Here is a 23,027-nt window from a genome sequence, read left to right as displayed (position 1 = left end):
TACTGGTAGAGAAAGTACTTTAGAAATGTTTTAGTTTCTAATTTCTCTTTAGGCATCACAGCACTCATGTGAATCTTTGGAAAGTTAGGCACCAAATTAAGAGTTGAACTGCCTTTGTGTGTATGGAAAATGGAGCTGTTTCAAGTATTTCTGAGTGTGTAGGTGATAAATATTGCTTTTTTGGCAGCATCTGAGCTAAGTTTGGTGATATGTAGTTGTTTTTAACAACCTGTGGGAATGTAGGTGACCTTGATTTTCTTGCTATAGCCTTGGGGGACAGACTGATAATGTGATGTATTTGGAGAATTATTCTTCCCTGCGTACAAACAAATATAGTACTGCTACTATGCTGTTTTAATCTACTTATTTCTTACTTGCTGCACTTAAGCCATTGGGTTTATACTACTGCATTTATAATGTAGGCTTACCAATTAAAAAAAGAAAAAAAAAAAAAACAAGCCAAGATATTGTAACAAGCTAAAAGGAAAGTTAATGGGAGAAAAATTGTTCAGCTGCAAACCAGAAACATTTTGTTTCCCTGATGCTTTAGAGCAGACTTTGAGCAGTGCTTGGGAAAGAGGATAGTCATGGAAAATAGAAGGTAGGATTTTTAATAGGGAAAGTAATGATGGAAAACAACCAGTAGGAATATGGACAGGTAACGAATAATTAGAGATCATCTTTAAATAGTATAAGAGTGAGAATTTTTTGCTCTGTTCATATCATTCTGTGTTGTGCCTTTTGCTAGGATTTTACACATTAAGATTGCCACGTATTGCTTAGTATTGTTAATACGCAAAATCCTGGCAAAAGGTTGACATTGTAATGGCTCTAAAGGACCCATTTCAATGTAAATCCTAAGGGTCTATCAATGTGCAGGGGATTTATGTGGGTGAGTCCCATTAATGGTAATGGGACTTATGTGCGTAAATCTCTTCTGCATTGATGGGAAAATAGACTCCTTAGTATGCAAAGTCTCATTTGAAATCAAAGAGCATTTGCATAAGATCCATACATAGCGTGGAACTCTGTGTGTTAAAAACAGTATGAAAAGAAGATAATACACCTTAACTACTTTAGTGGATAAATACTAGTGTAAAAAGAGTATTCTCGATAGTACGTATTTTATTTTTAAAATTGTAACAATATTTACACAATTATCTCCTACTACTAGAAAACAACCAGCATTTCTATTACTGTGGATGGCTGCTTTCTACACGAGTTTAGATGAGCAAAAATAATAATGTGCAATTGCAGAAATTTTGCACTGAGCTCATGTCTCAACTTTCTGCCTGAAACATTTCAGTTTGGACAATTTGGAGTGCCAGCAAGAACCAAGAGATCTTTGCAGCCCCAGTCCTGCTGCAGTTCGCAAAGCCTGTGTATACATCCCATAAATTCTCTCAGGCGACATCGTGTTCACTTTGACTTGAGATACCAAACAGACTGAAATATGCACTGCACGCACTGTTTGTTCCTAAGGATATTCCAGAGGCCAGGATTTACCTTGGGAACGAGGAAATTCCAGCGCGCAGCCGCGCGGCGCCACCAGGTGTCGCTGTTGGCAAATGTAACATTAACCGGGGACAGCTCTGGGGGGAGGCGACGGAACTTCACTTTTTCACTTTTTCACTTTCTCACTTTTTTACTTTTTCACTTTTTCACTTTTTCACCTGTCACTTTTTCACTATTTTGCTTTTTCACTTTTTTAGTCTCCTCCCTGCAACACGCGCGTGTTTGCTTTGTGAAACTATTCAGTGTGTACTGCTTGCCCACTGGACGCGGAGATGCTGCAGCAAAGTGATCGTGTGGCTCGGGAATGTCTGCAGTATTAATAACCTGCTTTGGTCTTTGCTGTCTGGCATCCAGACTTGCCGTGTTGTTTTAAAAACTAAGCGTGAGCATAAACAGTTTGATATTTTTGATATTTCTGTGATTTTGAAGTGGGTGAAGGAGACGAGTAACTTATTCTGCTGATGCAGAAAAAAAGGTGGACTACAGAATGGTCATTCTTTTCAATTGGAAGAGGAACCTGGATTCAGGGAGCGATTTAAGGAAGGAGTTTTGAGGATGTGTCACTTGGCAAGGTTTCATCTGCCTGCAAGAGGAAAAGCTAGTTTATCTCGTGTAGTACCTCACCTCAGGAATTTATATTGAAACTTCTCTCATACCCAGGGGCCCTCTAAGGAGAAATAGCAGAGTTGAATGTATTTTAATATTAAGGATATCTGCTTTTTTTGTGTTCAGGATGAGTTTATCAAATTATGCTCATTTGATATTGATATGAAATTGTTGAATCTGTTTTCCTTTATTGTTTAGGCTAAAAATATTAATCTTGCTGCCCTTATATCACTAGCCAGTGCATACTGAAGAATTAAGAGTTGTTCTATGAATGCAACTTTAAATAAGCTTTAACAAGCATTACTGAGTATAATAAACCTCTCCAAAACTCCCTTTTATTTGTTGGACATACCAAAAGTGGTTTATGGTTTATGATTTATATCAGAACCATATTTTTAGATGTAGAACTTCTGTATATTTATAGAGGGTGGTGTGTGAATGGCACATATGAAAACAATTTGTCCAGTTGATACTTCTGTGTGCATTGACTTTCATCTTTCCTCTCATGTGCAGCATAGAATATTAATTTATTCATCCTGATTATGGAGTTCCTAGAGGAACTCTAGGTAGTGGACCAAGTACTTATTTAGAATGATGATGGCTATTCTGACATAAAGCCAGATTGCTTTTATTTACTTTTTTTTAGTTTTATACTGAATAGCATCTTGCTACTTTTCTTAAAACTTTACGGGAAGCCCGAATCCAATGGCAACAAGAACTCTGGGTTATACCCCTGAAATAAATACATCAAACTTGGTATGGTCTCATTAAGAATGAATTTGTGTTCCTGGGTGTCTTCACAAGAAAACTTTCCTGTGCTTGTTTTTGTGAGCGGGTGCTGTAAAAGGGAGAGCCGCAGCTGTTAGCTGGACAGGGGAGCGGGATGCCTGATTGCAGCACCTGATTGCCCAGGTGAATTGCATCAGAGCCCGGGTACCAGCCGAGCATTGTTCCTACAGCAGCGATTAGCACACCCCAGCTGCGAGGAGTTTCCTTAAAAACCAAACAGCCTTCACAAGTTAACTACCAAAAGGTGGGGAGAAAACCTGTCCTGAAGGTTTTCAGCTAAATTAGTCAAGAGTGTTGTTAGGAGAAGGAGCGGCAGGCAGAGCTGTGCTTTGTGTCTGAGGTGAGTTCTGGCCCCGGGAGCTGCTCGTGCTGTTGGTTCCATGGGCTGATGTCCCCAGGGCTTGGGGACAGCAGCGTGGCTGTGCTGGAGCAGAGTTCTGCCTCTGTCCCCGGGCAAACTGCTGCTCTCCTGGGAGCTACGCCTCCAACCGCAGCATTTGGGTAATGTACGTGACACCGAGGTTTTTTTAAATGCCTGTAATGCAAGTGAACTTCTTAAAGTAACTTTAAGGCAAAGCGACAGAAAAGGGGTTATTATACAAATAAGGTTTCTATAATAGTAGCTCATATGTAGCCCAAGTGAATATCTTAGTACTTATGCTCTCAGTAATGGTGCAAAATAATGTAATTAAACATTTTAATGGTTACATAATGCCATTAAAAAATCAGGCTGTCTCTGAATTTGATAGTCTTTTAACTTTTGGTTAACCACTCAAGTTTATCTTTTTTTAAATGAACAGGTTAATTGCAATGGACAAAGTGTAAAAAAGCTTTCTATCTTCTAAAGGCATTAATTGTTGTGTATATTATTGTGTATGTTATAGTTGCTATACCTGTGGCGGAGTACATCTGAGTGAATGTTGTTTCAACAATCTGTTCTTACCATACTAAATTCTCAAGCTCCTGTGTTTCTTACAAAATGATGTTGATAACTAGATGGTTTATGGTATTGCGAAGTAAAAGAAATTAAACACACAAAAAGGTTTTAATTTAGAATAAGTGCACGTATAGGGCTCAGAAAGTTGCAGCTAAAAAGGCACCATTTCTTGGTTTCTGAATGAACTGTATTAACTTAATTTTAATGAGCTTTATGACTCAGTAAAGTTTTACTTGTACATGAGACTGGTTTTCTTTATGCATGCAGGATCTAATTCTGGACAAATTCGGATACATGTGCTATTTATATGGGGAAGCAGAATACCTTCTTTTGTGTGTTTGTGTATTTTGGTTTTTTCTGCTTCCTAAAGGCTTTCTTTCTTGTTTGCTTCTTCCTATTGGAAACTTATGGCACATTTTAAACCCATGCTTTTACCCTTCTCTTTCTTTCTTCCTTAAATTTCTTATTCTTTCCATTATTTTTATTAGTTTTGCAAAGAATATCTGTAGCTCAGGGGAGGAGGGGAAGGCAGGGAGTGGAGTGCTATTCTGCTCTGGAAATTTGGCAACAACATCTGTTTTGAATAATGAATTTACCAATGAGGTCCTTGGAAGGCTTTCCATTGTTCTTTTGGCAATTTATCTTGCCTTGAAGAACACAAATGCTTTTGTGCCCCAAAACACCTGCTTTTAGGTACAGAATATAGAAAGAGAATACATAGAAGAAATGATCTGATGCTGCTTTTAGTGTATTCTGGAATTTTGTTTGAATCTAACCAGGAAAAAATGTCATCTTTGTAAGCAGGCTTGGGCCTGAAGCCATTCTGGAAATGTGGCAACAGAGAAATCTAAACTTTGTGATGAAAACTGTGAGAACTGAGTCTTGGAGAATCAGCATGGAAACTAGATGGGTGATGATGAAGAGAATCTCTAAGTGTGTTGGCTGTGATTTTTGTAGTCCAGGTTTTAACTGATGTTCCCAGCAGTCAGCACTAGAGCTCTCTGTTCAGGAGCCTGTGCCTGGCCTTCCAGAATCCTGCTGCAGTCAGACAGGAGTCAGTAATGAGACAAGTTCTGTATAGTGGGTTGAGAAATCAACAAGTGAAAGTAAAATGTGACTTTTAAAAATTAAGTTCTGTCTGAATCTGTTGTATGATGGCCACATTTGTCCTATCCAGAACAGTACAGAATAATATTCTGATGCAATGATACCCTATGAAAATATTTCATTTCTGTCTTGAGAGTGATGATGATCACACAATTATCCTGCAATACAAATTTATTGGATAAACAAATAAATACTACTAGACTCCTTTATTTTTCCTTAAGATAAATTAATTATCTTTTCACCTCTACCACCTTTGACAAAGTGAAGTTATAGAGGAATAGACCATTATGAAAGTGCTTTTCAATGGTACCTTCTTCCTATTCTCTTGGATAAAGCCCATTGTACAGTCTGCATGCATAAAAGCTTAAACTCAGTGTCTTCATTGTTTTGGTTGACTTGTGGGTGAAATCAAACCTGTTCTTCTACTGTGAAAACCTGGGGGTCATTGAGCAGTGAGGAAATTATGACATCATTTGCTTGTGAGGGTATGAAAAAGGTTATAGTCCTATCTGCCTTATGGTTTCTTGTAATTGCTGCTTTTTAGAGGACTGCTCAAATCAGGGGTTTGAACTTGTTGTGTGGCTATCTCTGGATTTGTTGTTCAGTGTACATGTAATCTGGTAATATAATTTGCCAGTGCTTTTGTGTCTCCAGCAGTAGCTGAAATGAGGCCACAGCTTGGAGAGGAAGTGTCAGAAATGCCGGTGCTTTAACCCAGAATCAATTATTACAAACAGTCTATGGAGATGGGCCAATATTTATTTTTAAAAACAAGTATACAAACAACTAAGCCCAACTTTATATAAGTATAAATGCAGTTTTTATTTAAATTATTATCTTCCTAGTTTCTAGACTTTTGAAAAATCATGTAATTTTTTTCTTCTTAAAGTAGTGCAAACTGCTAGCAAATTTAGTAGTTATTGTTCAAAGACTGTTAAAACCCATTTGAAATAATGTGCAAATCCCATCTTTCCAGTAATAGTAGTTTGTTAATTAGCAGAGCTACCCAAATACTGAGACTGTGGTTAAAATGACTCTGAGTAGGAGGTGGTAATGATGCACTGCCTGCTTCACAACACATTATAGGCAGTGCTCATTAATTCTGGTAATGAGAAGAATCACAGATGTGTGCCTTTTAAAAAAAAGCAGTGGTAAGAAGAATCACCTTGGATTTAACCAAGTGCTGAAGTCTGTAAATTGTGGTTTATTTAATTTCTTAATATTCACAAAGTAGCCCTTAACTACCACGTTTGGATCTTGGTTAGTGCAGACACTGAAAGTCTCTGGAGAGTGGCCTTTGCTCGTGGCAGTGAACCCCTTGGTGCCACCTTGGGCAGCTGAAGCCCTGCTGGGTGTGATTGCATGAACTGTAGAGGTGCTATTTGGTAAAGAAACAAACATGTTTGTTGTAGAAATGACCATTCCATTCCTGCTGTTGTAAAAAAAAAAAAAAAAAAAAAGTTAATGCGCCAACACTTTCTTTCCAGAAGAGATGTGAGGAGTTTTGTTGTTTGTGGTTTTCCTTTCCTTGGGGAACTTGAGATGTGCATTTTAAGAGTGCTTGTAGGAATGAGACAGAAATGAACAGAGACTTCTTTAACACTTGATATCCCCTTAGATTCATCTCTTTTTATTCTTTATTTCCTTTCAGAGCACAGTTACTTGATGAGATCCAGTAGACTTGATCTTAGTCCTAAATCAAATCTGTAGAGACACACAAAGAATTCTTAATCTCTCTTCTCTTGTGGCCTCAGCACTATCATCTGTACTAAATAGGAGGACTTCTTTTGGAGCTCAGGTTTTAGTGGTCTTCTGGTAATTTAGGAGTTTGTCTGAGGAGCTCAGGTAGTTCTGGCAGCCTTAGTTTTAAGTTTTATGGCTGAGAATTGAATGAAATATGAATGAGAATTGAATCAAATAATTTTGTGTGAATAACTGCAAGTAAGGCTTTCTTTTTGTCAGAGTGATTAGTCCAGTTTTAGGATAATGGAAGGACAGACTAGTGTTGTATCCATCTTTTTAAGGGCTAAGTAATACTAAGCCAACAAAGGATTTTACACTTTATTTTTCAGATATTTTCTGGCACTTGGGAATTGCTAAAAGATACAACCTCTATGCCTCTATCCAAATTAAGATGTTTTAGAAAGTAAACTTGCTTTTATAAGATAGCAGTTATTTAGGTGTTCCTTACAATGGCACTTAAATTTCTATGTGAAAAAAAGCAGCAGATTGAACAACTGCTGCTTCTTTTTGGGGGTTAAATGGGTAAGAGGGAGGATCATGACAGGTGAGAGTCCCCTCCAGTCATTTGGATGCCTCGGACATTTCTGAATTTTGTTTCTTAATTGGAGTAACCATTATTGATTTTAATTTTGGGGAAAAAATATCTCTATGCCTTTGACAGTCCAGAGGGAAAGATTTTAATCTGGTAAATAGTTTCAGGTGTCCCTGCTTACTGACACTGGCCACTGGATGTATGGCAGGCAAAGAGCTCACAGAATGAGGTCCTTAATTAGCTAAAGACTTCACTGTCTCTGCTCACGAGCAAGGTCTAAGGCTGCAGGACACAGCTGCTTTAAACTAAACAGCTTTGCTTTGGCCATGGCTCCCTTTCAACTGGCAACGTTTTCTGCAATGCATCACACAGCACAGTTAGTTCTATGCCTTTAAATATCTGTGCTGTGTGGAACTGAATAACCAGAGGTGTGTTGTGCAATGAGGTGATACCAGAGCTCAGGTAGTGCTGTGGAGCTGGGAGAGATCAGTGATATTTTTATTTCCTTTTGTTTACAGGAATGCCCACATTCTCTACAAGCATAACTCTAAACCAACAATAATTTGTGTAATTATAGATATGTCTGAAATTCATTATGTTGTAAATGTATATTCCCAAGGATGACTAATGTGCTTAGAGGATTGTGCATAATGAGTGCTTGGCATTTTATAGATTTGATCCAGGGAGGGGCTAAGATCCTCCTACAATTTTCTGAGTGCCTTAATGTATCATCCAGAGACACCAGCAGCCACATTCCTGGTGTGTGTTCTGCAGGTTACTGTGTGTGTGATTAAAAATGTTCCTCAGGATATTTTCAGAAGACCGGGTGGAATGTAAATTGTGAACCCTGTGTATTTTTCCAAAAAATATTACTCAATCCCTCGTGTGCATTGGGGTGGCAATAGTGAAATACCCATGGGGAGACAGGAATAAGACCTCACATAAATTAGGGGCACGTGGTGAACTGCTTGTAGTATTTGTACCTTGAATGGGTGCAAGCAAATAACTTGATCAGATCCTTCTGGTACTTGAACCTCAGGTTTTATGGATTTTTTTTCTTTTTTTTTCCCTTCTAAATGATGAAGAAGCCTTGAATTAATCTTCTCAAAGCTTTATGTGAGTCATTTTTAAGTGGTGTTAGATTTCTTTGTTTTGTTTTTGTAAGTTAGTGAGTTTGATTTATTTTAAGAAAGTGTTTGCAGACGTAATTAAGAGAGATATTAAGCTTAGTGTTAATTACACAAATTGATGTGAATATCTGATTGAGTCCTGAGAGGGTTAGATTTTTCCCAGCTGTGAGAGATGACATTAAAAGATGGATAATTTGTAATTTAACTGCAGGAGTTAAAGGAGTTTGTAATAAAAATATGAGTGTCTTTGTTTCTAAACTTTAATAGCAAAATGTTTTATCATCTTGGGTGGCTTTAATACACTGGTAGTGTGATGGAGAAACTGAATTGTAAGTCTATGGTAGAGAGAGGACAGGATCTTCCTGTTTTGTGGAAAATACTGATCTTTTTGGAAGAGTGAAGAAGGCCTGACTATTTACTTGTGTTCTGTAAAATCCCAGAAAATGACCCCTTCCTCTCAGAGCCTTTTTTTGGTCATGTTTTGCAGAAGATCAAGAAGGAAGGATATACACATAGTAACTTTTGAGACACGAAAGGTTAATTCATTACCTGTTTTCAACTGATACTTGCTATTAATTTTCTAAGTATATTTTTATTTTCAGAATATTTTTCTCATATTCTATTGGCACTTTCAGTGCAATTCAGTCCAAGACCAAGTCTGAAGTTGGTCATGCTTTGGGGAGTGTGAGGTTGGGTCAGATAACTTCCCAAGGTTACTGCAACCAAATTTCTTCTGTGATTACAGTTCGAAGTCTGTATTTAGAGCCAGAAATCTCCTCTGGCCCTGGGTTCTGCAAATAGTTATAACGTCCTGATATTTACAGAGGACTCCTTTATTGCATGAAGCATTCATCCTGAGGCCACAGTCAATGAATTTTTCTGGGTTTCTTAGCAGTTTTGATTATTTATTTTTCAAGAGATAATAAGAGGAAAGAGGGTGCTCTGTTTAGTTTTATTATTTTATGAAACTACAGGATTTGCATGTGCTGATGTATGGTTTCATAAAGCTAAGAACAGTAAGGGGTTTTCTTCATTTCCTTCAAATAGCTGAAATTGTATGACTAAAAAACTGTGTGAATGGGAAACTGAAATATTTGTTGTGGGTTTAGACTTCTATCATTTTGTACCAAGAGATTTGAGAGACTTCACTGAATTCTAATCTTCTCTTTCCTGAGTGCTCAACCTGGAAGTGTAGTAAGTGCCCTAAATTTGGCTTGTATTGCAGGATTTCTCTCCTGCTTTGGCTGTTGCACTCTCTGGAGTGGGTTGGGCACTGATGGTGCCTATCCCAATGGCCCCTGGCCAGATTTTGAGCTCCCAGCATGTGGCTCATGTGGAGTGTGAAGATGTCCCCATACCTAAGAAAATAAACTCAGCAAGTATGATTGGGATAAGACCTTAAATACAAAAAGTGGTGGTGTAGTTTGGTTGGTCTCTTTGTAGGGGATTTATATATTTATTTATTCAGTAATTCTTATCTGATTTCTTTGTAATAGAGTTTTCTGCCTAGAAAGGCAGTTGTCTCCCAGTTTTGTATGAGGAAGGATGTTTTGCTGGAACAGCAGCAGTACCTTGCATCCTCTTATGTTATCACCAGATATTCCTTCTCTGAAAAACTCCCTCAGTCTGATATTACAGTACATCTTAGTTTTCAGCTACTTCTGCTACTTACAGTTTTAAATTATTTATTTTCATTTCTTTCTCCCCTGGATATTTGTCAAAAAAAACCTACAAAAGAAATACCAGTTTTTCTGTTGTAGGAAGGTGTTTTTCAAGTGCCATTAAGTTGCTTGGAAATTTTTAGAACTATAATTTTGAAAATCTAAAGATAAAGCAAAAAAAAAAAATCCTTCCTTCTCATAACAGATTGTCTTCATTTATTTCTTTTTTAACTGCTTTCTCTGGTAATTTTTCTGTTGCTACATTAGCCTGTGCTCTATTAATTGTGGGTCAGGTAAATAATAATGTTGAAGGACTTGAAGTCAGAAAGGTTTTTGAGTGTAATGAAGTCTATGGCAAGAAATCACCTGCCTATTAACTACTATATATTGTCAATAAGGCCAATGTTACTGCTGCATATAAATGCCTATATCAGATATGTTATAATGTATATTCTTGGCTTTATAAAAATTTAAATTTAAATGTTACAACAGTAAATCTATGTTTGGAGAAGAACCTAAGAAGAACCAATGTACTACAATGAAAATATCCAGTATTTCAGTTAATTCAAAATAAATGGGGAAATTAAATTTAAATATTTTTAAAGAGTCCTTGAATGGTTTGTTGATTAGAAACTAATGTAACTCCTTGTCTAAGATAAAACACCAAACAGGCAGCAGCTGCTGGTAATTGGTGCAAGTAATTGTAGAGCCAATAAGTTGAAGAAGTGCTTATTAAAAGAAACTGCCTTCCTATCTGCTTGTAAGTTCAATTGAGTAATGCACTCTACATGTGGTCTGACGGTACGTAAATTATACACCTGATTTAAAAACACTCCATCCATAAGAGCTCCTGTTTTGCTCATCCATAAAAATTTTACTTTCTTTATTACTAACTACTTGCAGCAGCATATGGCATAATATCTATCAAATTAGGCTTTGAGGACATCTTAGACTGGCACCCTGCTGGCTTGAAACATGTGCTTAATGCATATTGCAACGTGTTTAACCCGTTGAGTGCCCCGGGGTAGGCTCGGTGCTCTCCCACAGGAATGCCCATGTGGCCTCCCAGGCACAGCCTGGCATCCTGCTGATCCACTGGCATTCCACTGCAGGGATGGAGCAGCTGCCAGTGACTGCTGCACAGGCAGCACTTCAAAGGAATGAGTCTCATTCCAAAGAAACTTTGAGGTTACAACTTCTTTGTTTCTGATAAGGAAATAAATGAATCTGGGAAGAGTTGTAATTCAAACTCATAATTTTATTTTTCTTAATTCTAAAATTGAAACTAAGCGATGCTGCTCTTTCAGCACGTAAGTTTTAATACAGATTTTTCTGAAAAAAATATCCATTTACATGATGGAACTATCTTCTAGTAAAAATCGGGTGATGTTATGCATTCATCATACAGAGGAGTTTCTGTTCACACAGATAATAACTTCATTTGGCCTGCTTCTAAAACAAGAAAACTATTTCCTCCCAAATCCTAATTTTGTCTTCAACTTAAAATATTTATACTCGCCTTTGTCTCTAGAGAATCTGTAAGAAATCCAGTTGTCTACAGGCCTGAAAATGTTTTGGTGTACCTTTTAACAAGTCATGTACCATGGGTAAAACCTGAGGAAAAATTACTGTAGAGGTCTACCAAACTAATAATTAAATATTGGGGGAGGTTGGAAATAAAAGCATCTGGTTCAACAGTCACAGAAAAGTTATTTCAATGATCTTATTGTGGGTTTTGTGAAAGGTTTCAGGGCATTCTTTGGAAACAGTTTCAAGTCTGACTATTTCTTTCCCTTGCTCCTTGACAGTAATTTTTATTGGAAGACTTTCATTGGCACTGATTTAGAACTTTCATTTTTAAACTGAAATAAACTTAGACTTTAAGTTACTGCTTTAACCCCAATGCTAACTTGGCAATATGATTCACTCTAGTCCTCTCTACCAGTCGTGGTTTTCTTGACTACGTTTGAACAACGTTTGTGCTGCTGAGTCTGGTTTAGTCTGAGACCATGACTGTGCTGGACTTGCCCCAGCTGAAGACCTGGGGAAAGGTTCCTGTGCTGATGGTGTTCCAGGAATCAGGTGAATGAATCAAGGAGCTGCTCTGTTGTAGATTCACCTCTGCCACAGGGCTTTACTCCCCCAGCCTTGCTGCCCTGCCCAGGCAGCAGTTCCAGGGTAGCATCAGCTTAAAAATGCTTATGTGCACAGACAATTTACATGGCAAACAGTAAGCTAAAGAAATCTGAGGATGTTAATAAAAATAAGTAATATTGATATCTATCAGTAATATTAAAAGAATGGCTAATTCTTACCTACAGGGGCAGGGATTTAATTGAAATGTAGACTTTAAAAGGGAGTTTTGCAACCACAAGTACTTATAAACTTCTTGCTTTGAGCTTGGCTTCTTTTAGCATTGTTTGATGTCCTAAGTTGCAGACAAACACTTAGATTACATCCTCTCGTATTCTGGCAGCTTGCTTATCAACCCATAACCTGACAGTGACTGAAAGTGAATATAAAGAAAGCTGAAGTATTTCCTTTTGGTCTTTAATTTCATGTGGAAGGAAATATGTTACCTGGCACTTGGCTTATGCCCGAATCTCGGCTTTCTTGACTGCAGAGGAAAAAAGTGAATGTTAAAGGATCAAAACAAGTACTTTAATTGTTACATTTGAAATAGAATCACTGTGGTATTAATTACTTAGGAAGTGGCAAACAAAGCCAACTTAGCTTTAAAAAAAAATCTCATCCTTTCGAGGTTTCACAGCCTGTTGCTAGGATGCTGCAAGATTTGGAACCATGAGCAAAGATGAACCATGAGAAGACCCCTTCCAACAGGTCTGATAACTATTGCATTTATAAATAATTCTAAGTATTTAGATGTTGAATATGGAACAATCCCCGCACATTTGAACTTGGAAAGCAGTTTGGTGCCTGTGTTCTGTTCTGTGTTTTTCTTGGTGATTGTTTGGGGGTTTGTTTCACTGAGAGAAAGAAAGGCTCGTGTTTTCTATTAGACTTAAGTGAATGTATTCTCCAGTTGCCTATTCAGAATTTCACAGCCTTCACCTTCTAATTGCTGTCTGGGAACTGGAGGTGCAAACTAAGGCAATGTATTGCAGGAAGTGGGAATGGTGATGGGGAAAATGCAGTTCAAGGAAGAATAAACTTTTCTGAGATCAATTTGTGTCTAATATATCTTTAGAAACTAAAATTAATTAGAGAATGAAAATGATCTCTGGGGACAAGATATAATAAGTCATTAAGCAAATTTTTGTTAAACTATTAACATCAACTTTTCTTTTTGTTCTTGTGCAACTTTTTTGTGAGGTGGGACTCCTTTGGGTTAATTCATTAAGTAAAATTGTGATTCAGTGTAACCCCCTTTTCATCAGGTTCACTAATACCCAAAGGCCTTTTGACTCAATGTTATTTCTGACAGAGACCAGCAATGGAGACCCAAGACACAATGTAAGAATTCACATCATAACACTTCCCCAGACTAAGTCCTCAGCTTTCAGGTTTATTTCTGTATTCTTCAGGGGATTTTTAAACTGCTGTATCCTGTATTTTGTTACTTAAGGTTTTTTATATCAGTCGTGCCTAAACTCTAGTCCAGACTTTACAGTCTTTTGTTCTCTTCTCAAAATCCTTGCTCTTTCTTTTACCTAATTTGGGGAGGGAAAGCAAAGAACTGCATTAAGTATTAAAGTAAGAAACCACAAGGTCATTTTCTATTTTGTTCTCTTAAAATCACAATATTTAGCTGACTTTTTTGACTACAAGTCACACCAAGCTGGGGTTTCTATAAAACAATCTATTCTATGACCAAATGGCAGGAGTCACTTTGGAACCTCTGTATGCCTTGGTAAAAGGAGTGTTTGTTCTTCACAGCTGTATCCAAACTTTTATCAGCATCCATTTCCTCTGATATTTTGTTGTTTATTGATTTGGTACTGTATCAGTCTTCCATGACATTCCAATTAGGGATTTTTCCCCCACTAACTCTGGTAATCTCATTTCATTGAATACTGCAAATAGCATGGACATTATCACATTTCTTCATGACCTGTTACTGCTTGCATCACCCTGCTATGAAAATGTCTTCCTGCTCATTACCCTCTATTTCCTCTGTTGTGTGTCGGGGGGTGGGTGGTATTATTTTAAATTTTGTTCAGGTATAAGCCAGGTAAAGAATTTCCCTCATCTGGAGTGCTCTGCCCTTCATGTACTTTGGCTGGTTTGCAGTTGCTGGCCTACAGGCAGGTGGTGGAGCTGCTGCTGTTGCCTCTCTATTAATTATTAATTATTATTATTAGGTGATGGGGGCTGTGCTGCAAACCTCCAAGTCTGATCCTCACCCATGGCAGGGTTAGTTCACCACATATGGTTCCATGCTATATTAGCCTTAGCCCCCTATTAAAGTTATTTAAAGAGTAGACAATAGTATTTTTCACTAAACTTACGATTTTCAGCTTTACTGCTTACATCAAGCTCTGTGCAGCCCCGAGGCTGTGGCCTGACCTGTGGCTGTGTGGGTCAGGCTGCCATCAGGTGGCTGCAATCGATTTACTCCAACAGGTTTACACAGGCAACATGTGAGTGGCACCTATTTTGGCAATGTGTGCAATTGGGCAGTGAAGGAAACAGCTGCCGGTAGAATCCCAATTAATCTGTTGCAAAGGTTAAACGCTGATCATTGAATTAAACAAGGAATTGCTGGAAGGGAATGTCATTATCTATTTTAATGGTCTGTTACCAGTAAAATTTTTAATCTTAAATTTCAGGTTTACTACCTTTACTTGTGAAAATGTTTTCAGTGTAAGCCTGATGATGTGTTAAGAGTATCACAAAGGAATGCATATTTAAATAGGAATATGTGAATGCAGCCCTCTCAGTGATAGTGAAATTATACTACAATTTCCCACTGTATGATAAGCATTTATAAGATTAAGAACTAAAGCACTGTTCAGTAAGGGACAGGGTGGAAGAACTTAGCTGGCTTTATTGTATTCTTATAGGTTGGGCAGGAAATTAAAATGTTGTTAATTATTCTGAAAACAAAAAAATTACTTTCAGATAGCTTTTTTAATTTGCATATTATTATTCTCCAGAACTAGCTTAATTGACTCTTACTTCAACTACTTTAAATCCTTTTAAAGTGTTGTGTTCAAAACCAATGCTTTAAAAGTGCTTCTTTTCCTTCAGTAAGGAGTTGCTTTAAGAGAAAAAATAAAAACCTGAACTACATATTGAATTTTCCAGGCTGTGTTTCTGCACAGCAATCTTCTGAAAAAGTGCAATTATTTTTTCTTCCACTCAAGCATGCATTTGAGAGGAATGAGTAGATCAGATAAAGAGCAGAGATTCAATTCAACTCAACCTTGAGTCACTCTCTGACTCTGTCTCTTTAAAAAGGAAAAAAAAAACCCAAGGTGGCAAAATCAATACAAACCAATAATAACTTCACATTTGTGGAAGCAACATGAATGGCTCTCCAAAATATTGAGACACATCCAAGTACATTTTAGCAGAGCTGATATTTATCAGAAGTCATTTGCCCTCAAGCAGATGCTCTCTTTCATTGTGCTCCTGTCACAAATGACTAAGATTTATGACAGACAATTACAGCATCTGCAGTTAGCAGCCTTATAATCAGCACCATTATTTAACGATTGGTGCAATAAACTGACTCCTGTTACTGTTTATCAGATATCAGTCAGTTCTGGCTATTTTCTTCAGCTCCCCAAATCACAGTATGGTGCAACCACTGCCTTTTAATGGCTAGTCAGAAGCAGGCACATTTTCACGTTTTGTACAGACTGCCGAGGAAAAAGAAAAGGCAACCAATTACATGTATGTATGGTGCCCTCTCATTTGAGATGCCTGTGTATGTAACTATCTCTATACAGTCTAAAACCTCTTGAAAAAAAAAATAACAGCTTTTACTATTTCAGATAAGAGCTTCTATTTAGGTTTCTGCATGGGGAAAAATGTCTTCTGTTTAAATATTCATGTTTTAAAGAGTGAACAAAATGCTGATATACTGTAGTAGTCATATTCTCTTGCAGCATGAATTCTATGTGTATTTGAGAAAAGGACAACGTCCATTCATTTTTCAGTCTCTTGAATGTTAGCCAAATAAGAGAATTGTATTTTAAACTTAGTAATATTCTTATCAGAATTAAAAGCTTGAGAAATGTCTTAGTTGAGCCTATTAATGAATGCATATGATGTATTTTATAAGACTTCTATTTGGTCTGCAATTTTTTCCTGGAAACCTTGTGAGAGGGAACTAAAACATGTTTGAGCTGCAAGTCCAGCTGAAAAGTATATTAAGCTTTGCCTGTGTTCCAAAAGCAAAGATGTAATTTCAGTGCCACGTTCTGGCATTACTTAGACCAGTGATCATCATGAGTCTTGTTCCCTTAAATAAATGCTGTTGTAAGCAAATGCTTTGTGTAACTGAGAGTGAACTCTGACCACTGTAGCCTGAACACTAAATTTCCTAGGATTTTTTTATTGTAATGTCTGCATCTTGTCTGCCTTAGTTCACGACAGAGTATAGAAGATTGTTTATTGAGGTATTCTTTTGTTTTAACTAATAAGTGAGTCTGACTTATCCTTAAAGTTTTCAAGGAAAAGATTGACTGTTTTAAGTGACTATGGAAAATGTTAGATGAGATGTTGTTTCTGCCAGCAGAAAAGCAAGTGAAAGTCAATAGTGTTTTTGTATTCTTTGTGGAGGTGAGTTATCTGGTCAACAACCAGAATTTAAACTGAAACTGCTTGGTACAGAGGTTTCCTGATATGTGAAGTGTAGATATTCTAAGACCATGTTTGTTGGCATGTTTATTAATAAACTAAGAACTCACAGGGCAGATTATGTTTCTTGCTTCAACAAGTACCTAACCTGTTGTTGTTTTCTTTCTCTGGAATAACTGATCACATATATTTCTGAGGTATTCCAGCAAAAATTCAGAAGATAAAAGATTTTTCCACATGCCTTTGAAAATATCAGCAGAAATGACATTTTGACCATAGATTTTTCACTGTGTATATTCCCTTGATTTTTTATTTTTTTTTTAAAGAGTGTACATGTGAGCAGTTATAATCTTAGCAGTACTTGAAATTTAGGGGTTTGATTTCAAGGTTCTTTTTTGTCTAGAGCAGCCACCATTAAAATTTATTTCTTATATTTTCAGTAGATCATAAATGTCTTTTATAACAATTTTGTATGAATTCTACACTATAAAGAGCTACTGAGTCTAGTAAAACTGAATGTATGAGACATAGGTAAATCTGGACAAGAAATTTTAAGGCTGTTATACATTTGAGAGGGTTTGTCTCAAGAAAGCAAATAAACAAACCGAGGAAATAAACAGTAGAAAAACTCTGAAAATTCTGAAAATTGCACCTTGATTTGTATCTTTTTGATTTTTAAGTCGTTTGTGAACACAGAACATCATCAGTGTGCAGTCATGGAGCAGTTTTCTTGTGCTAATGAGTACCTGCCAGGGACTAGATTGAGGCATCTGAATTAATTTTTGGCTGATGTAGATGTTAGCTGATATTTAAGATGATTAATAGTAGAGGATACCAATGGTAGGAACTACTTAGTGATGGAATTATATTAGTATTCAAATCAATAGAATTTAGTCTTCTAACTCTCAGAGCCTTTTTTTTTTTTTTTTTTTTTTTTCAATTTCTGAAGTACAAAACCACCCAAGCCATGCTTGGAATGTTGTTCATATGCTATGAATAAGAGATTCCTTTGATAAATTAAAGCCAGGTACAAGAGTTGGACACATTTATGCATTCAGTTCATACTGATGGATTGACTCTGCCAGAAAAGAATATTTGGTAGCTGACAAGGAACTCTGGGGTGGGTGGTTAATAGGCTGTAATGCTGCACTAAATGAATGTAAGGAATAAAACCCCTTAGCTCCATTATAACAAGCTTTGAGAGTTTGGAAAAGGAGGTTGTGGGACAGAATAATGCCAACTGTTTAAAGTAGATGCTAAAACATTTTGGAAGTGAAATTTTGACTTCTGCTTTCAACTAAAATTAGAGGCCCTCATATATCACCAATGTCATACCTGGTGGCAGGTGTCCCTGGAGATATTTAGGACCTAGTTTGTGGAAGAACTCACTTGTTACTCCACCTGATACTGCATGTGCTTTAATTGGAGGAAAAGACTGTCCTTTATCATAATAGCTGTTGAAGCTAACCAGCTGCTGTTAGAAGTGAGTTGTTACAGTTTTAGAAAAAAATGACTGGTCACATTGGAGCTTCAGGATGATGTAGTGTGATTTGATGTCAAAATATAAACAACTTGGGAGGTTTTGCAAATTTTTTCTTTTAACGGACTATTAAATGTTTATTTTTCTCTTGTTGTTTTTTCTTCAATTAGTAAAAATTGTCAGAATCTTCATCTAAACAAGTGAATTTGTTTGGAAACCTCTTTTCCAGAGCAAACAAATGTCCTTGTTAAGGAGCTGTCCAGGGTGAGAGGAGCAGGGAGAGGAGAAAGTGCCACATTCTTGTGCAACACCTGTGACTTTCACTGGGGGTTAATTCAAATGAACCTCTGCTCTTTTGTTCATCAAGCATTGCTTTTGAAGATAAGGTGCCTCTGCTGGTAAAGTATTAAATAGATGGTGCCTGTTGTGGCACAGCTCATGCACCTTTTCTTCCTCCTCTGGTAGGCAAAAGTAATTCATCATTAACTGAGAAGTCCAGAGAACAATCTGCAAATTAAACTATTTGCAGTAGAAGTTGGTAAACTGGGACCAAAATTTTCCCCTTGCACATTGTGAGACAGTACACCACTGCTATCTCAAAATAGTGATTTCTCTGGGACAGAAGTTAAATTGTAGGGCTGTATCCCTGGAAGCATTTTTTTCCAAAAAGCACTTGAAATTAATATTAAATAAGCAGCAAAACATGATCTCCTAGTGTAATGCTGAGGTAAACATATCAAGAATAACTGTTGGATACATAAGCAGGGAAACAGTGCTGGCATTAAGGAATTATTAATCCATTTATTTCATAGTCTTAAAATTTTACTGGAATGCTTTATGCAATTTTGTTTGTGGAGTTTTTGGGTGAGTTTTGTAGGTTTTTTTTTTTATTTGTTTGGGTTTGGTTTTTTTTACTTGGCTCACAATATGAATTTTTAAGTGTCTCATCTTTTAATTTATCCTTCTATCTCCAGAAGTCATGTTGAATAAACTACATGGCCGAAGGTTGCTGGCAAACAAGAGTTACTGTTGATAAAGGATGATGAACAAGCTATTGTTCTAACTCAGCTGAAGTTCAGGCTATAATCAAAATATTCTTTCAATAGTGATTTTTATACCCATAATTTCAAACCTTTCCTCAAAATAGCTTTTGTAAGAACGTGCTCCTTATCGTTCTGGATCCGTAAGCAGTTCCTAATTCTGGAAATGTGAATTGAAAACTTTGCTTTGTTTCATCCGAGAACTTGAACTGTTTGAGTAGCAAAACTCTTATGAGTAGCTGGGCAGTAGAACATGGTCCCAATAGACGATATTCACCTCCCTACAAGGTTTGCTCTTGCACAGAGGCAGAACATGCCTGAGCTATTTCTACCAAGATAAGGTATACAGTCAATAAAATCTTCCAGCACTAACACTTGTGTGATTAGTTCATTCAGTAATTCACATAGTTATGAATGCCTTGGAAGAAACAGGATTTCAGTGTAGGCTCAGCCTTCACAGCTTCTGCATTTTGTCCTAATAAAAGATCAGAAGTGGTTGTCCCTACTGCCTGCTCTCTATGTGCTCACCATACTCAATAACTACTGACTTTTGCTGGTGAACTAAGACATGAAAATTACCTTGATCTTCTTTTAGTGAAAAAAGAGTGACAGATTCTATCAGTCAATCACTAGATCTCTTGAAATTAAAAAACACTTCCTTTTGCACAAGAGTAAGAACAGGAGACAATATTGTTCAATTCACTCAAATAACGTTTTCCTCTTTACACCCTTACCTTCAGCACATGATTTTCTGTCAAAATTTCTAGCTTTTTAATTTAATAAAATGCACATGTGCATCCTGTGGAAGATGAGCAAAGTTCCCTCTAGTGCAGAAGAGTGAAGACAGGACAGCAATGAGTGTAAAATGTCTTTGCTGTTTGGTATGTCTGTGTAGGGTATTTGCAGCTTGGGAAAAGTACTGATAGCTACATTATTATATTTTTAATAGGCTTTCAAAATAATCCAGAGTACTTTCTAATGGAAATATTTCTGCAGCCGTCAGCCTAAAACCCTGTAGGGTCCATGGATGCATGTTATCCTGAAGAGATCCAGAGTCTCCTTCTCTCATAGCTATTGATCCATATCCACGAGTGAAATGCTGTATTATTTCTTGAATATCCCCAGCATCTCACTCTGTCATGTCAGATTTATTTCTGGACTGCACAGATTAGATCAAATCTAATTTTCATTAGATTTTAAGGATTACATTTTGAGATGCACATTATTATTCATATAGGAGATGATTCTGAGTTTATACAGAAATCAACCTGTAAAATGTTGTTTCCAGGCTGGAGGCAGCATCTGCTGCAGAACCATTTTATAGTCCTGTTCCCACAAATGTTTCTGTCATCACAGCCCCTATGGCCAAGCCAGATCAGACTCCATGGACCTCAGTCTGGGGCCTTCTTACCCTTCCTCTTCCTTTTATTATTTTAACAATAATCTTTGAAAGGAGTTTCTAATGGAGGTTTAACTGGAAATTCAAATGACAAATGATGTACAGGACAGATCATCCACTGGTGGGCTACAGAGTAAGGGAAAAAATAGATCATGAGTGGAGAGTAGGAGTTGCAAAAGAAGTGAAACAGTAGAATAAAATTGGTTTTGTTAAGATAAATATTGATGCTTAGCTTTATCAGTTTTTTTTTTTTTTTTTTTTTTTTTTTTTAATTAGAATACATTCCTTGTTTTAAAAGAATGCACTTTTGTCAAATACCCAGGTCTGGAAAATGTATTCTAAAAAAACCTGGTAGTCTGAACATTTATTACTATAAGGCAAATGTATAGCAAAAAACCCAAAGATAATTGAGTATACTAATGAAAGAGGCCAAACAAATGAAAATAATACAATTTTTCAAGGTCCTAGGATTCTTTCTTAATTAAATATATGATTGCAAGTAGAACAAGTGCTAAATTTCTCCTTCATAAATTAATATAACTTCAATCACATAAAAGGCTTGCATGATATTTGACTTCTTGGAGTGAATAAACAGATCTCTACTTGAACAAGAGCCCCTTGCTATTTCTTGGAACCTATTTTTAACCAAAGTGATTGTTTTCAGATAAAGCAGATTGACATCACATACTCTGGTCATTCTTTTTCAGCATCTGCAATTCAGGGTCTGGCATCTGCCTTTGTGGGTCCTTTAGCAATTCATAAGTAGTTTTGCCTTGTTCTAGGAAGCTCTTTGGCATCTGTGGAATTGCCATGGGTGGGGTGGTTGGTTTTTTTTGAAGTCTGTACAGTTGGACATAATTTTGCAGCCATGTACGTTTGTCCATGCTTGATTTTAAAAGCTGTGACTGAGTGGGCAATTTTCACCATAATGCTTGAAAGGAATAAGCAATTAAAATCATCACTTATCAGATCAAGTCTTTTTTTTTTTTTTTTTTTTTATTTTTAGGAATGAGATTTTCCTGCTATCAGAGTTAAGTGATTACAGTCTTTAAAAATGAAGAATTTAGAAATGGGCCTATCTTAGACTAAAACTTGTAGGCATGTGAAAAATAAAATCAGAATTTATTCCTTCTACCCTTAGCAAAAAAAGTCTTTAATTGGTGAGTATCAGTGCAAAAAAAAAAAGTGATACTTATGCATTCAGTGTAGTATCATTCCTTATTTATGCCACTGTTGAATTAATAATATAATGGCCAACATTACAGAGGTGAATCTGCATGATGTAGGAGGAGAAGCAGAATTATTTTAGGTTGGTTTTCAGGTGATTGTTTTGGGGTTTTGATGTTTGGGGGATTTTTTTTTTTCCTCTGTGTAGATTGAAGCAGACTATTTAATAACAATGAAATAAAAAAAATTCCTAAGAGTAATTTAAATTTATTTCTATGGCTTTAATTATTAACTTAATATTCCATGGTATATTGTGGGACCTCTGTGTTAGTGCTATGATATAGAAATATGGGGTTTTTTATCAGCTAGAGATGTTTATAAGGCTATTTTTAAAAGAGTCTTTTTAGAGGGTTCAACTTAGAGCTAATTGTGTGTACAATGTAGTGATCTGGCTCCCCCTAGTGTAGTGAAAAATACCCCAAAGATTTAATCAAGTATTTAATGACTTAATAAAACTGGAAAATGTATTTTTGTGAGACATATAAAATAACAAACTCGTGCCATTGGGAAAACATCCCTACATTTTTTGGGGATGAAAAAATTCTTTTTTTTCTGAATCATTTTTATAGCAGTTTTTTGAGTGAAATGTGTCGTGTTTCTAAAATAATTTTTTCAAGAATTTGTTGGTAGGAAATAAAACTTCTGACGCATTTTTTTCAAAGACTAGAATGTGTTACTGAATTCTGGAAATGACTGCAAATTTGCCAACTTCCTGTCCTCTTGGGAGAAGATTTGTGTGGAACAGAAATGTTTAGAGCAGCTCTTTCTAAAATGAAAGTGTTTGGTGAAATCCTCTTTCTTTTTGTAGCTGTTACACTCTATGCATCTAATGAAATCATAAACGGAAAATTATAGCTTCATTCGAGGGAATGTGAAGCCTTACTCCAACAGATGGCATCAAAACACCGGGCTGAACTGTATGATTGCTGATTGTTAATTGCTTCTGTAAAACAATCCTTTTAAACAGAGTAATGCATTTTATCATACAGATTATAGTTCTACGCATTTTGGTTTTTCAATATGTGTTAACATTTTCTCCTCCAGTGTAAGATTTAGTGTTTGCATAATTATCGGATTAAACAACAGTGACTCA

The 23,027-nt window shown here is 36.6% G+C and overlaps 1 long non-coding RNA gene across 1 annotated transcript in view; it reads left to right on the top strand.

The window, feature by feature from the left end:
* Window positions 1–23,027, top strand: part of LOC148222691 (uncharacterized) — a 236,737-nt gene that overhangs the window by 4,898 nt on the left and 208,812 nt on the right. The window lies entirely within an intron of this gene.

This window comes from Sturnus vulgaris, chromosome 10, assembly GCF_052056855.1.
Source record: "Sturnus vulgaris isolate bStuVul1 chromosome 10, bStuVul1.hap1, whole genome shotgun sequence".
Classification (NCBI taxonomy): Eukaryota; Metazoa; Chordata; class Aves; order Passeriformes; family Sturnidae; genus Sturnus; species Sturnus vulgaris.
This window is presented reverse-complemented; position numbering and strand designations above follow the sequence as displayed.